This window comes from Panthera uncia, assembly GCF_023721935.1.
Source record: "Panthera uncia isolate 11264 chromosome C1 unlocalized genomic scaffold, Puncia_PCG_1.0 HiC_scaffold_3, whole genome shotgun sequence".
In the NCBI taxonomy this organism is placed as follows: Eukaryota; Metazoa; Chordata; class Mammalia; order Carnivora; family Felidae; genus Panthera; species Panthera uncia.
The window spans coordinates 74,102,826-74,117,134 of NW_026057584.1; the positions used below are offsets into that span (position 1 = coordinate 74,102,826).

At 38.0% G+C, this 14,309-nt stretch overlaps 1 protein-coding gene across 1 annotated transcript in view; it reads right to left on the reverse strand.

Annotated features, from left to right (window-relative positions):
* GPD2 (glycerol-3-phosphate dehydrogenase 2) overlaps positions 1-13,759 on the reverse strand; it is a 232,884-nt gene extending 219,125 nt beyond the window's left edge. Inside the window, exon 1 of the mRNA XM_049615622.1 lies at positions 13,169-13,759. The gene's annotated coding sequence lies outside the window, so the exon portion shown is untranslated. The remainder of the gene's footprint in view (positions 1-13,168) is intronic.
* Positions 13,760-14,309: the final 550 nt, after the last annotated feature.

Below are 14,309 nucleotides of genomic sequence, written 5' to 3' on the forward strand. Positions count from 1 at the left end.
AAAAACAGACACATAGACCAATGGAATAGAATAGAAACCCCAGAACTAGACCCACAAACGTATGGCCAACTCATCTTTGACAAAGCAGGAAAGAACATCCAATGGAAAAAAGACAGTCTCTTTAACAAATGGTGCTGGGAGAACTGGACAGCAACATGCAGAAGGTTGAAACTAGACCACTTTCTCACACCATTCACAAAAATAAACTCAAAATGGATAAAGGACCTGAATGTGAGACAGGAAACCATCAAAACCTTAGAGGAGAAAGCAGGAAAAGACCTCTCTGACCTCAGCCGTAGCAATCTCTTACTCGGCACATCCCCAAAGGCAAGGGAATTAAAAGCAAAAGTGAATTACTGGGACCTTATGAAGATAAAAAGCTTCTGTACAGCAAAGGAAACAACCAACAAAACTAAAAGGCAACCAACGGAATGGGAAAAGATATTTGCAAATGACACATCGGACAAAGGGCTAGTATCCAAAATCTATAAAGAGCTCATCAAACTCCACACCCGAAAAACAAATAACCCAGTGAAGAAATGGGCAGAAAACATGAATAGACACTTCTCTAAAGAAGACATCCGGATGGCCAACAGGCACATGAAAAGATGCTCAACGTCGCTCCTTATCAGGGAAATACAAATCAAAACCACACTCAGATACCACCTCACGCCAGTCAGAGTGGCCAAAATGAAGAAATCAGGAGACTATAGATGCTGGAGAGGATGTGGAGAAACGGGAACCCTCTTGCACTGTTGGTGGGAATGCAAATTGGTGCAGCCGCTCTGGAAAGCAGTGTGGAGGTTCCTCAGAAAATTAAAAATAGACCTACCCTATGACCCAGCAATAGCATTGCTAGGAATTTATCCAAGGGATACAGGAGTACTGATGCATAGGGGCACCTGTACCCCAATGTTTATAGCGGCACTCTCAACAATAGCCAAATTATGGAAAGAGCCTAAATGTCCATCAACTGATGAATGGATAAAGAAATTGTGGTTTATATACACAATGGAATACTACGTGGCAATGAGAAAAAATGAAATATGGCCTTTTGTAGCAACATGGATGGAACTGGAGAGTGTGATGCTAAGTGAAATAAGCCATACAGAGAAAGACAGATACCATATGGTTTCACTCTTATGTGGATCCTGAGAAACATAACAGAAACCCATGGGGGAGGGGAAGGAAAAAAAAAAAAAAAAAGAGGTTAGAGTGGGAGAGAGCCAAAGCATAAGAGACTGTTAAAAACTGAGAACAAATTGAGGGTTGATGGGGGGTGGGAGGGAGGGCAGGGTGGGTGATGGGTATTGAGGAGGGCACCTTTTGGGATGAGCACTGGGTGTTGTATGGAAACCAATTTGACAGTAAATTTCATATATTAAAAAATAAAAAAAATAAAAAAAAAAAAAAGAAATGGAAATGTGGTTCAAAATGGATGCTTGATATCTTTTAAGAAGGGGAGGACAGCCAGTTTAAGAAGAAAGATGTGAGGCTACTAAGTATCTATTTGCTCCTCAGCCTCCCAGATGTGGCAGAGAGGAATGTGGGAGGATCTGGACATGGGACTGCTGTGATGGGGCAAGGAGCAATAGTTTTGGTGACTGCATCTGCTTTCCAATGGCCCCAGTGTAATACAGGATGGCTCTCACCTGGAGAGGGAGGCCTGGGACTACCACTTTACCAGGATGCTCAGTGTTGTCGATCAAGTCTGGTGACTTGACCCTGGTTCAAGGGGAAAGGGCAAGACAAGGCTTCAGTACAGGTGGAAACACAAGGACTGTGTTTCTAAAGAAAAAAATGCAAGTATGGGTAAATATGGGCAAGGGCAAGGTTTTCTAACTCCACTCATATCTATATCCCAAAACTCAGCCACTAAGTAGGTTTACTTTGGGTTCCTTCAATGTTTAAAAATGATTCAATAGCTTCCAAACAAGCAGTCTTTTAGATTTTGTTAGACTTTAAATTATCTAGTTGAGGGCCTGGGATTTTGCATAAGCCTCACTTAGAGTCACTCGTCAGTCACTCATTATGACAACATCTTGAACTCAGTCTATAGAAACAACTTCAAAAGATCCCTAGGTTGAGTTCACTGCAGATATTAAGTAAACTCTATACTTGGAGATGGTCTCTTGCCATGTTCATTTTTAATGATTCTTGAATGACAACTTTTCACCCCGATTTCTGAAAGATTTTCTTAACTCCCAGCCCGATTTATACACTACAGAACTGGACCACGCATCATTGGTACTGATGTTGTTTTGTTGATATTATTTAAACAGATTCCCCAAATGTTTAAATTATCCATTGATAACAAACCAGGTAGCATTTTATAGGGAGATATTAACTCTTTAAGACTTCCAGAGTATAATTTGGAGTATTTTGCTAGTAATCTCAAAGCATCTAATGTGCCTCTTGGTAGTAAATGAGGCCCTTGGATACTGGTTTATTGCTTACACTTGTGAGATTTCTGTTATGTCGATAACAAAAGAGTTGGTAAGGGAATGCTTCGTTTGACCTTACTGAAGATAAACCCAAAATATAGTGTGATTCAATTAAAATACATCAATGTGAAATCCAATCTCTTTTCTTTATTTAAGCCATTTCTGCCTTATAGTAAATTTATATTGTAATCAAAGACATTTTATGGTGGATTGAATAAAATTTAACATTTATTTAGCAATTATTACATGCAGATTCTTGGGGAAACAAAGTTGAACAAGGCTTGATGCCTTACGTATCCTTGTTTTATATATATACACATGTGTGTATATATATATATATATATACACATGTGTATATATATATATATATACACACATGTGTATATATATATATGTGTGTATGTATATATATATATTTATATGTTTGTGTATATATATATACATATATATATCCTTTGTATAGGATTATATATAGAGATATCTATATATAGATATATAACCAATATCTGAGACCAAGAAAAATCAATAATTTGGAAAGAATATTTGAGTTATACAATTACAAAAATAATAATAGTAGTTCACAATTATTGAACCCCTACTATTGCTCAATATTATAATAACCATTTTACATGCAATAATTCATATACTTCTCACAACAGCCCCAGGAGGTGGGTACTGGTATCCTACTTTAAAGATAAGTAAAATGCAACTAAGGACTAGTTAGTGGCAGCCCTGAGTTTCAAATCTAGATCCATTTGACTTCAAAGCCCTTGATCTTAATCTCTATCTCATTATGCTTCAGAAACACACATTTTAAGCTGCGTAAAATCAATAAGTAAAAGCCGGTTATTGTAGGATATGGATTTTTGCCACTCTTGACAGACAGAAAAATGTGACATTTCAACTTCTGGCAATAGGTCTTCAAGAGTTCCTCTTAAAATGCAAATCTGTACTCCTAGAAGGATAATATATCTAAAAAACAGTATTTTCAAGCTCCTAACACATGTATCCTTACAAAATCTTAAAGGAATGGGACAGAAGACAGGTAAGCTGTGATATGGTTAAAGAGTGACAGGTATGGAATAAGGAAGGGGCAAACTAGAGCAAAGGGTAGGAGTACTACTCCAGGAAACAGCATGAAAGAACTGGATACATGTGGGCAGGGCTCCTGCATGGGACCAAGATGAAACAACATCTGAGATAAGACTTTATAGCCACATGATTTTGCACAAGGCCATTACTGCTGCTTCTAAAAAAAAAAAAAAAAAAAAAATTAAATGGTACACCATGGGCAAGTAGGATAAAATGATTTGTATGAACTCAAAAAATATAGTAGCTGCTTTAAGCAACGACTGAAATATTTCTGGTGTCAAAGAGCTCATAATTAAGGAAGCATTTTTCCCCCCTCTTTCATACCTATTTGCTCCAGCATTCTTTACGTGATGTCAGATTACACTCATGATCACTTGCCACATAGGGTTCTGAATTAGCCTTATGCCCAGAGCAGGGATGCTAATGGAATCGATTGCTAATTAGTTCTGTTGTTCCTTTTCATTGCAGTCACATTCTTAAGTTAGTAGAAGATTTGTCGATACATGACTCATTCACAAAACTTCACTGCAATTCTAGTTAAATCTTAGTTACCATCATCATAATGCTAATAATTATAAGGGTGATGATGATTATAATAATAATAAAGCGAAGTGGTTTAAGGGGTAGAAATGTGAGTCTAAAAATGATATCTTCGTGATCTGCGTTTATCCTACATCAATAATTTTGCATCAAATTTGCTCAATTTACAAATCAAAAATAGATTTTTCTGTCAGCAAAGATCAGTCTTGTATCTGAAAATCAAGCACAGCTTGTACATCATCATTAACCATAAAGGCTCTGAAATCAGAACTTAGCTGCCAATTTTGTTGATGATGCATAAGACGAAATCGAGTACAGCTGGCTCTTCTGTCCTATGCAAGCTCTGCAGCACTGACATTAGTGAAAAATCTGTTTGTTTTTTGCTTCAGGAAATTAAATAGCTATGACTAAAACGAAGCAGAGGGAACAGATATATCTGGGTAATAAACAGGTGCCATTTTTATTTTTAAGTTATTTTCCTCTTACAGATTCATTTCGATTACTGCAACACTACTTTAATTTGACCAAATGCAATGACCTCAAAGCAAATATATGAAAGTTCTTCTTAAAAATCACCAGGAGGAGCCTTTTTTTTTTATAAATGGGGAACCAAATAACACAACTCATTAATAATTTAAAATCCATCGTAAGCAAATATAATTTTCTAAATGATTACTCCTTCTAATAGAATGTCTATAGGCAAGTCATACCTTAAAATAAATAGATTTATTTACTGACACATCGACTGCTTTTTCAGAGTAGATGCTTCATGTGATTTAGGCTAAAACTTTAATGCCTCAGTTACAGAAAAATAAACTGATTTCTAACTATTACCTTGAAATGAGGAAATGCGAGAATTTTCAATAAGGCAGCATTAAGTTAATGGCATAAAACTGAATTGTAAGTCCCTAAATTGATTGGAAGTTTGGTGAATCAAGGAGGCCCTTATCCTCTTTCCCAGACAAGCAGAGTATGCTATGCCAGTTTAGGGTTAACGTAAGGATTGAATACACACATATCAACAGCTACCACTTCAGAAAATCATGTGAAAGCAACCCGAAAGGCATTTTTTTTAAAGACACAAAAAGATCAGGAGGAAGAGATGAGATAGCAGCGACATACTTTTGAAAATTAGAAAATAGATGGATGAAATCTGACTGATTCAGCAGACGTCACAGAGTAGAAACTAAGCTGTAATGGAGGAAAGCTGAGAAGCGTTCCCATTAACACAACAGAATCCTCAGAAGGTTCAAGAAATGGTAGCACCAGGTAATTCTGGACCTGAAAGTGAAAGGGGCAAGGTCAGTGCTGAAGGACTGGGTCAACGCTGACTGAGAAGCGATTATCTCTTTAGATTCCCAACTCCAGGCCAGCGGAAGACTGACTCTCCCAACCTAGGACAAGTCTGTGGTTTTTGTTTTGGACTGAGAGAGGCCAGGCACAAATGAAGACTTGAATATTCTATCAGAAACATCCTCTCAAAACTCCTTTCCATACTTAGCACCCAGGACACTGGCAGCCAGATCTCAACCCTCTAGGAAGGAGAGGGATGGACTTTACTCTGGGAATCTGGCCATCCATCCCAACTAGAAAGACCTAAAAGTACTGCTAACAAGGATGTCCAACACGTAGCCTTCCCAGGTCCCCTTGCAGAAAGCTCAAGGTCAGTAAGCCCTAATATACATGTGTGTATGTATACACACACACATACATATATACGTATATGTAGATATATATGTACATATATGTATTCAGAGCTCCCTATCAGCTTTTAGACTTTCATTCTTAATCAAGAGTAGAAAATCAAAGATTACAAGACATCAAAAAAAAGAAAAATAAAAACTCTAACATGGAAAAGAGACGAAAATAAACAAGCAATAAAGTGCAACTTGGAAGATATGAACACAATGCAGGGAAAAATAAATTTACATATATAATATATTCATATATATAATAACATTTATATCTTCAGAGAATTGAGATAAGATTTCATTGCTTTAAAAAAAAGAATAAAATATAATACAAATGGAACATTCAGAAAACTCCTGAAAAAAATATATAATAGTATAAATAAAAAATAAGATACAGCAATGTTTATAGTAGTATTATATACATAGCCAAAATATGGAAACACCCTAAACATTCACTGACAGATGAATGGATAAACAAAATGTAGAATATACATACAATGGAATATTATTCAGCCTTAAAAAGGAACAAAATTCTGACATATGCTGTAACAAGGATGAAACTTGAAGACATTATACTAAGTGAAATAAGCCAGACTCAAATGGACAAATATTGCACGATTCTACTTAAATGAGGTACTTATAGTTATCAAGGTCATAAAGCCAGATAATGGAATGGTGGTTGCCAGAAAGCTTAGGGCAGGGAGGTATGGAGAGTTATTATTTAATGGGTACAGAGTTATAGTTTTGGAAGATGAAAAATTTGTGGAGATCAGTGGTGGTGATGGTTGCACAACAATGTGAATATCATCAATGCCACTGAACTGTACAATTAAAACTATTTAAAATGGTAAATGTTATGATATACATATATATATGTGTATATATATGTATATATATATATATATATATAGAGAGAGAGAGAGAGAGAGAGAGAGAGAGGGAAAGAGAAAGAGAGAGAGAGAGAGAGAGATGCCTCATCATCCAAATTGGCCAGTAAGAAGACAGTAGCTGAAAGCTAGAGCTGGGGTAGAAAGAGACTGAGATTCTGCTTGAGTTTTTATTCCCCAATAAACCATCACTCTATTTCACTGTAACCTAGTTATTAATAAAGGTTTTTTCCCTCACACACACACACAAATAGTCACCATAAAAGTAAAAAATTTAAAGTACATAAGAATGTCAATTGGGGGGTGCCTGGCTGGCTCATCTGACTCTTGATCTCAGATTATGCATTTGAACCCCACACTGGGTATAGAGATTAGTTTGAAAAAGAGTGTCAGCTGGGAAATAAAGTTGAGAAATTTTCTCAAAATATATAGCAAATTCAAATATATACATACTTGTACGTGTGTGTGTGTGTGTATACGTGTGTATACACACACACACACACACACACACACACACACACGTATACCTAAACATATGTATGTACTTGAAAAGTAGCAAAAGAGAAAAAAGAGCATTCAAGAGGAAATTATTAGTGAAATAATAAAAATGCCAGAAATAATTCAGGAAAATTCTGCACAACTAGAAAACATTAATTTCCAGACTGAAAGGCCTATCCAGTGTTCAATATAATAGATGAAAATAAAATCACATGAAGGCATATCACTGGCACTGGTAAATATTGGAGACAAAGCGAAGATCACAAATGTTTCCAGAAAGGAAAAAAATTGGGTCAGAAGTTACAATGGCATTGTATTTCTTAACAGTAAGACTGGAGCAATGCCTACGAATTTCTGGGGGGGAAGAATGTATTTCCCACCTAAAACTCTATTGCCAATCAATGGGAGGAAAGAATAAATAGATTTTTCAAGAATGCAAGTTCTCAAAAAACGTACCTCCTAGACACTCTTGTTCTGGCAGATGTAAGGGAGAGAAAATGAGTAGTTGTGTGTGTGTGTGTGTGTGTGTGTGTGTGTGTGTGTGTGAGAGAGAGAGAGAGAGAGAGAGAGAGAGAGAGAGAGAGAGAAGAAAGACAGAGTGAGGGAGAACACTATAAAAAAGAGGATTACATGGGCCAGAGGGAACAGGGAATCCAACATAAGAGAAAGAGAAGCCCTTGATAAGGAGGATAGGATTATAGAGTAACTGCTCTTTTCCAGGCATACAGAGCAAACTCCAGACTGGATCTCATCAGATGATTTTTGGCTGAGGACAGTGCAGGGCTCTTTATAGCCTCCTTTCCCTCTACACAGAACAGATGTGCATAGAGAAAATTAGTGGAGTTATCACTTCAAATGATGATGGTGTATGAAGCAATAAAAGAGTATGTTCCTAACTTAAATGGTTACACTGAATCCTTTCAGCCATTTTTGCAAGAGCCTTCTGTTCCTTGTAGACTACAGTACATAATAAAATACAAATCTCGGGGCGCCTGGGTGGCTCAGTTAAGTGTCCGACTTCGGCTCAGGTCATGATCTCATGGCTTGGGAGTTCAAGCCCCTCATAGGGCTCTGGGCTGACAGCCCAGAGCCTGGAGCCTGCTTCAGATTCTGTGTCTCCCCCTCTCTCGCCCCTCCACCACTTGTGCACTGCCTCTCTCTCCTTCTCTCTCTCAAAAATAAATAAAACATAAAAAAATACAAATCTGACTAAATAAGTTCTCCTATATATGCATTCTTGTCCATACGGATACGTATGTGCGTGTGCTTATGTGTGTGTAAAATCTCTGAAAGGATATACAAGAAGCTAGAGGCATATTTGCTTCTGGGGAAAGGAAGTGTGTGGTGCAGCAAAGGGGGAATGAAAAAGAGTTATTTTTCAAAATGTATCCATTTGTTCCTTTTGATTTTTTTTATCACAATTCAAAAATGAATAAACTACATTCCTTAAAAAATTATAACACATAGTTTTAACCAAGAAATTCAACTTCTAGGAGTTTATGCTAAAGAAATACCTGTCCAGAGGCAAAATGATGTAGGTATAGGGATATCACATAGGGATATCTAGCAAAAGATTGGAAAGCACTTAAATATCCATTCACGTGGCACTGGTAAAATAATGTATGTATACTCCTGAAATGGAATACTATGCAACCAAAAAAATTATTTAAAAGCTTTATATGTACTGATACAAAACCACCTCCAAAATAAGTTGTCAAGGGAAAATAGATAAGATATATACTTAAACACATATGTGTGTCCACATTTGCTTGTATATACGTAGACTATCTCTGGGAGAAAATACAAACATTTTATAACATTAGTGTAGTCTGGAAGAACCGGATGGCAGGGGAACAGGGATATGATAGAAATTATTCTCTGATTATAATTTTTTACCTTTTGAACTTTGAGCCATTTGAATACGTTACCTTTGAAAACCCAATTGAATTACAATTTTGAAAATGTGGGGCATTTTTAAATAGCCTAGATTATTTTCATCTCGATTCTTTCTTTTTTCTCTATCGCAAAACCAGTATGAGATCTTTCATCTAATAATAACACTCTGGTTGTAGTTCTGCAACGCTTCAGAAAGAAAATCTGTTACTCCTGCTGGGATCAGAACAGTTGTCAGCATATGTGGGCAGTAGTGGGTGAAGAGCTTTTGAATTTAAGGCATATAAACTAAATACCAAAGTTGAATGTATTATAACACATTATTGTTGATATAGGAGAAATCTTATATTAATGACATGTATGAAGACGTCAATGGTGTACTTCTCTACAATATAGATGAGGAAAAGACTTTATATATCAGTTTTATGCTATCCATTCAATCATGATAGACAAAGCATATGAAAAGAGAGGGATAATTGGAACTCCAGACTGGATTTCAAAGCTGTGCCTGGGCCCCTTTTCAATGGCATGACTTACTGGGATGCATAAAGGGGCATATTTTCTGGCTCTTCCTTTCTCTTCCATGTGTTTATAAATCATTATGCATATTAAAAATTCAGGCATGAAATTAACTTCATAGAAGACTTTTTTAAATGCTATAAATAACTTTCAGGAAATTAAGTGGGCTGTGTGTGCTATTAAGCCCATGATATAACATGATAAAACGAGGTACAGAGGTAAAGAGCCAGGCCCAAGAATTAATCTATTTGTATCCAAAATCTGTGTTCATAGACCCCACCATTGTCTCTATCATATTACCATCTCTCTCCACCCAGATTCATCTATGAACAGAAATATTCGATGGATTTATAGAACTGTCAAAGAGGCATATCCCACAAGCCTTTTGATCAGTATGTGAATATCTGCTTTCCTAAACAAAGTAGATTTTCAAGGACATCACTGCTTCTACTGTGGGGCCACCTGCCTCAATACTGAAAATTTGCGTAATCTTTAAATGGGTAAATCTTTAAATGGAATCTTTTTAGCATGACAAATGACTTTAATGACACCTCTTAACCAAACAGGTATCTGCTAGCTTTGAATACCTAAGTCTCCAAATGAAAGGTGCCAACTTGTCAAAAGAAATCCCCAAGACAATAAGCAGAGAGAAAGAAGGATTTTTTTAAGGGAAGTACCAGCAAGAGCACTGGTCATAGGCCAGCGCTCTTTGATGCTGTGGAGGAGAACCAGACCAGAGCAAGGAAGCAACTGGTGACAGGAAACAATGTAGGTGGCTGTTGCCAAAATCTAGGTAAAAAAAAAAAAAAAAAAAAATGATGAAAGCTGAAGGAAGAGGGAAAAAGTAGCCAGATTTGAGGACAGCAGGGGAGGCTTGGTGACTCAGTAATGAAAGGTAGAATAGACAGGAAGCTCTGATTCCTTTAAACAAAGAACGTTTCCAACCCCAGCCGCCATCGCTAGCCCCTCCACCCCTCCACCCCCCCACCCCCACCCCCACCCCGTCTGCTTATTTACAGTCCTTTCAGGAGCCTTGTTCTCCATGCTCTTCCTCAGACCACTACTCTTTTTCCACCCCTCACCCCCACCCATTTCCCCCCCACCACTGCCATAAGTGGGGACCACAACACTACAGCCCTGAGGAGGTGCAATATGCAGACGGCTGTACTTTCCTATGCTGTTCTTTTCTTTGATTGTCCCACACCCCCCACCACAGGAGGCCGTACTGGTGTTAATAACAACTAAAGATTAGAAACAAATGAAGGGGATTACAACATAGAGGAAAGATTAAAAACTGTTCACAAAATAAAACTTCCCGATAGTCCAAAGATATGAGCAACCAAAAACTCAATGTAAAATATTTACACAGAGATCCTTAAAAGCATACCCCGATTCCTAGCCTCACTCCTTAATCTCAAGGTCCACCCTTGTGTATTTTCGTCTTAGAAAGAAAGCACCTTCCTCCATTGCTCTACAGTCTATATCTTTACTACCTTACACTTCACTAATAATGGTAGTTGAATCTCCTGGAGGGTTCATCGCCCTTTCCCAACCAGTGCAACCCACAGGATATTATTTGCAGCAATACGTTTCCGGAAGGCTCAGTCAAGCAACACAGAAGGTCTCTAACAATGTAGTCCCTGTAGCATTTGTCGTTCTACTTTTGCCTATTTGTAGCACTGAAGATTTGCCACCTCATTCTTCTTGATCATCTATTGGATTCTACACATACAAATCCTCCAAAAACAAAGAATAATTATCAAAGACAATTCACATTTAAAAAAAAAAAAAGAAACATTTCCCAGAAAATAATCTGTACTAAGTCTACCCTTCATGGAGAGAACTGGCTACATTTTTATGCAGTTATGTCGATTCCCACTGTGTTCATCCTCTTGCTTCTAACCATGCCCAGATTCTTATAGGTCTATAGGAAACAGGATGCATTACTGTAACCTTTTCAAGTGACAGCAACTCCCTTCCTACACAAAGATGTTGAAATCCTGGAATTATTAAAGAGTATGGATATGAATGTGTGTGTGTGTGTGTGTGTGTGTTTGTATAAGGTGGGTGGAGGGTCTTTTTCCAACTATAATTAGCTTGGCTCTGTTAAGTGTCTCATTTCACGTGCTATTTGAACTGATGTTTTGGCTCTTGGTTATAATAAAATATTATCTAATCACAAATATCGTGTAGGTCTGAGGAGCAAACAGACATCCATAGGAAATAGAATACTTAAAGAGAATTTAAAAATCTTAAATTTGAAATAGAGAAGAAAGGTAGCCAAGTTTAAAGAATGAGAATTCTTAGAGGTGCTTTGTAATATATTGCTATATTTATGCAAAAATAAAATAAAGGATACAATTATATAATGAGTTCTAATTAAATTTAACATTGTCCTCTCTTAGAATGTATAACCTTGCAATTCCTATTGTGATAGGAATTTTGATCAATATTTTGATCATAAGGATTAGGTGAACTCCAAGGTCCCAGCTATGAAAATGTATGACTCCTTCTGTTTCTGCATTCGTTCATTTCATACACTCAGTTATTTCCACTATTCACAAAGAATTTTTGATAGCTTAACAGCCAGGTCCCCAAAAGTTCCAGGAAGTATTGGAGAGAATTGCTACCCTCATGGAGCTCAGTCCAGCAGGAGAGACAAATAAAACAAATAATTGCATATGGGTCACAGTGAAGGATGTACAGAGTGTGACACAGTAAGCGCTCAATTTTAGAGGATGGGGATGGCCAGGTGTGAGGAGCAGGGCAGTGTTGGTGCTGTCAGGTAAAATTTCACAGAGGCTGGGGCACAAGCTGAGTCTCAAAGGGTAGATTGTAGGAGAAATCCATTCCAGCCTGAGGAGAGAGCTAGTGCCAAGCTACCAGTTCATGAAGAAGCAGCATGAGCAAGTTGGGGAACTACTTTTAGTTGGCTAGGACTGGAGGCTAGAGGCAGGTGCAGCGTTAAAGAGGTGGGAGATATATAGGGACCAAAGGCTGCTATGTTTCACGTCTCCTGCTTTGACCGTTGATTTCTATCTTGTGATCGCCAGGTTTAGGGGCACCTGGGTGGCTCAGTCGGTTAGCATCTGACTCTTGATTTCAGCTCAGGTCATGATCTCACAGTTGTGAGACAGAGCCCCACACTGAGCTCTAAGCTGATAGCGTGAAGCCTGCTTGGGATTCTCTCTCTCCCTGTCTCTCTCTGTCCCTCCCCAGCTCACGTGCTCTCTCTTGCAAAATAAATAAACATTAAAAAAAGAAAGAAAGAAAAAAAGGCTTAATGACTGGGGCAAGAAGAGTTTCATCATCCCTGGAAGTTTAACCCACAGTGGGCATTCCCACTTGATTTTGACATGCCACTTCCTATGTAATAACATTAAGGCCCCCTTGCCCTGCCCAGTAGCAGTAGCAAAATAAATTGATGTCATATGGTGTGCATCCACTATTAGTCATCAGGTAAGTGATGTACTTACTATGTCCCAGCATTATGGCCTTGAAAAGGTATTAAAGACAAGTGTATCAATGAGAACTCTTTTCTAAGGCAATTGACAGAAAATTCACTCCTAACTGACTTTAGCTAAAAGAGAACTGATTTACTCACATAACTTGAGAATCTGGTGGTAGGTTTAGCTCCAAGAATAGCTTGATCCAGGCTCAAATGTCTTCAGCACCCAATTTCTCCTTCTCCATCTCTTGGATCCTCTTTCTCTGTGTTGGCTCTATTCTCCAACAGACTCTTGCCGTGCAGTGGCAGTTTCCATCTCTCCATGTTCGAGAACAGAGAACAAAGAAAGGGAGGGCTCTTTCCTGGTGGCCCCCACACATATTCTGACCAGTCACTGCGGCTATCTGGTGCTAATGGGCAACTGATGGAAGAACTGGTATAATCCCTCCCTAGTACACATGAGTGAGGGCCAGGTGGTATCTGTGCAATGATTTGTCTCCCCTGACACACCTGTATGCTAGACCAGGAAGCATGACCTCATCGACTTCTCTGCCAACTTCTGGTTCTCTTCTTGGGCAACTCCTCCAGTATCACTCCAAGCTCCGTGTTTCTCCTCAGGAAACACTGACCACTGTGTTTCTATCTTCCCTTGTATGTGCCCAGGAAGATCTTTCCAGCTTCAGGGGAATCCTTTTCCTTTTGAAGCGTCTTCAAGATACTGTAGGAGGTTTCCTGGAATTTTTTCTCCTTGAAAGTTTGGCAGTAGCAGAAAATACAGGGAGGAAAACAAAATGTAAACATAATTTAGATTTTGAAATATTATCCCAAGGATCCACATACATGATATTTCAAATTAATAATACAGAAAGTTTTTTTTCTTTATTTTCTCTTTTCTTCTTTCTCTCTCTCTCTCTCTCTCTCTCTCTCTTCCTTCCTCCTCCCCTCCCCTCTACCCCCCCCCACCCCGCACTAAGACACAAGGGGGCAGAGAAACCACTGGCAAATAAGCTAGTAAGTGGGCCTTGTGGAAGATGTGTGATGGAAATTAAACCTTGACAATTATTATATGCCACCCTTCTGTTTAGCATGGAATTTTTGTATCAGGCTCAGTTAAGCATCAGCCCTGTTCTGACGGAACATTAAAAAGTTTGAAAACAAAATTTTAAGAAATGTTTAATTTTTTCCCCTGAGGGCTGAACCTTTTATGAGCACTTTCTAAATAGCACAATAAAAAAAATAATTCCTAGCAAAAGAAAATCAAGGAATAAGAGATTTTTCCATGTATAGCAGCCAATAC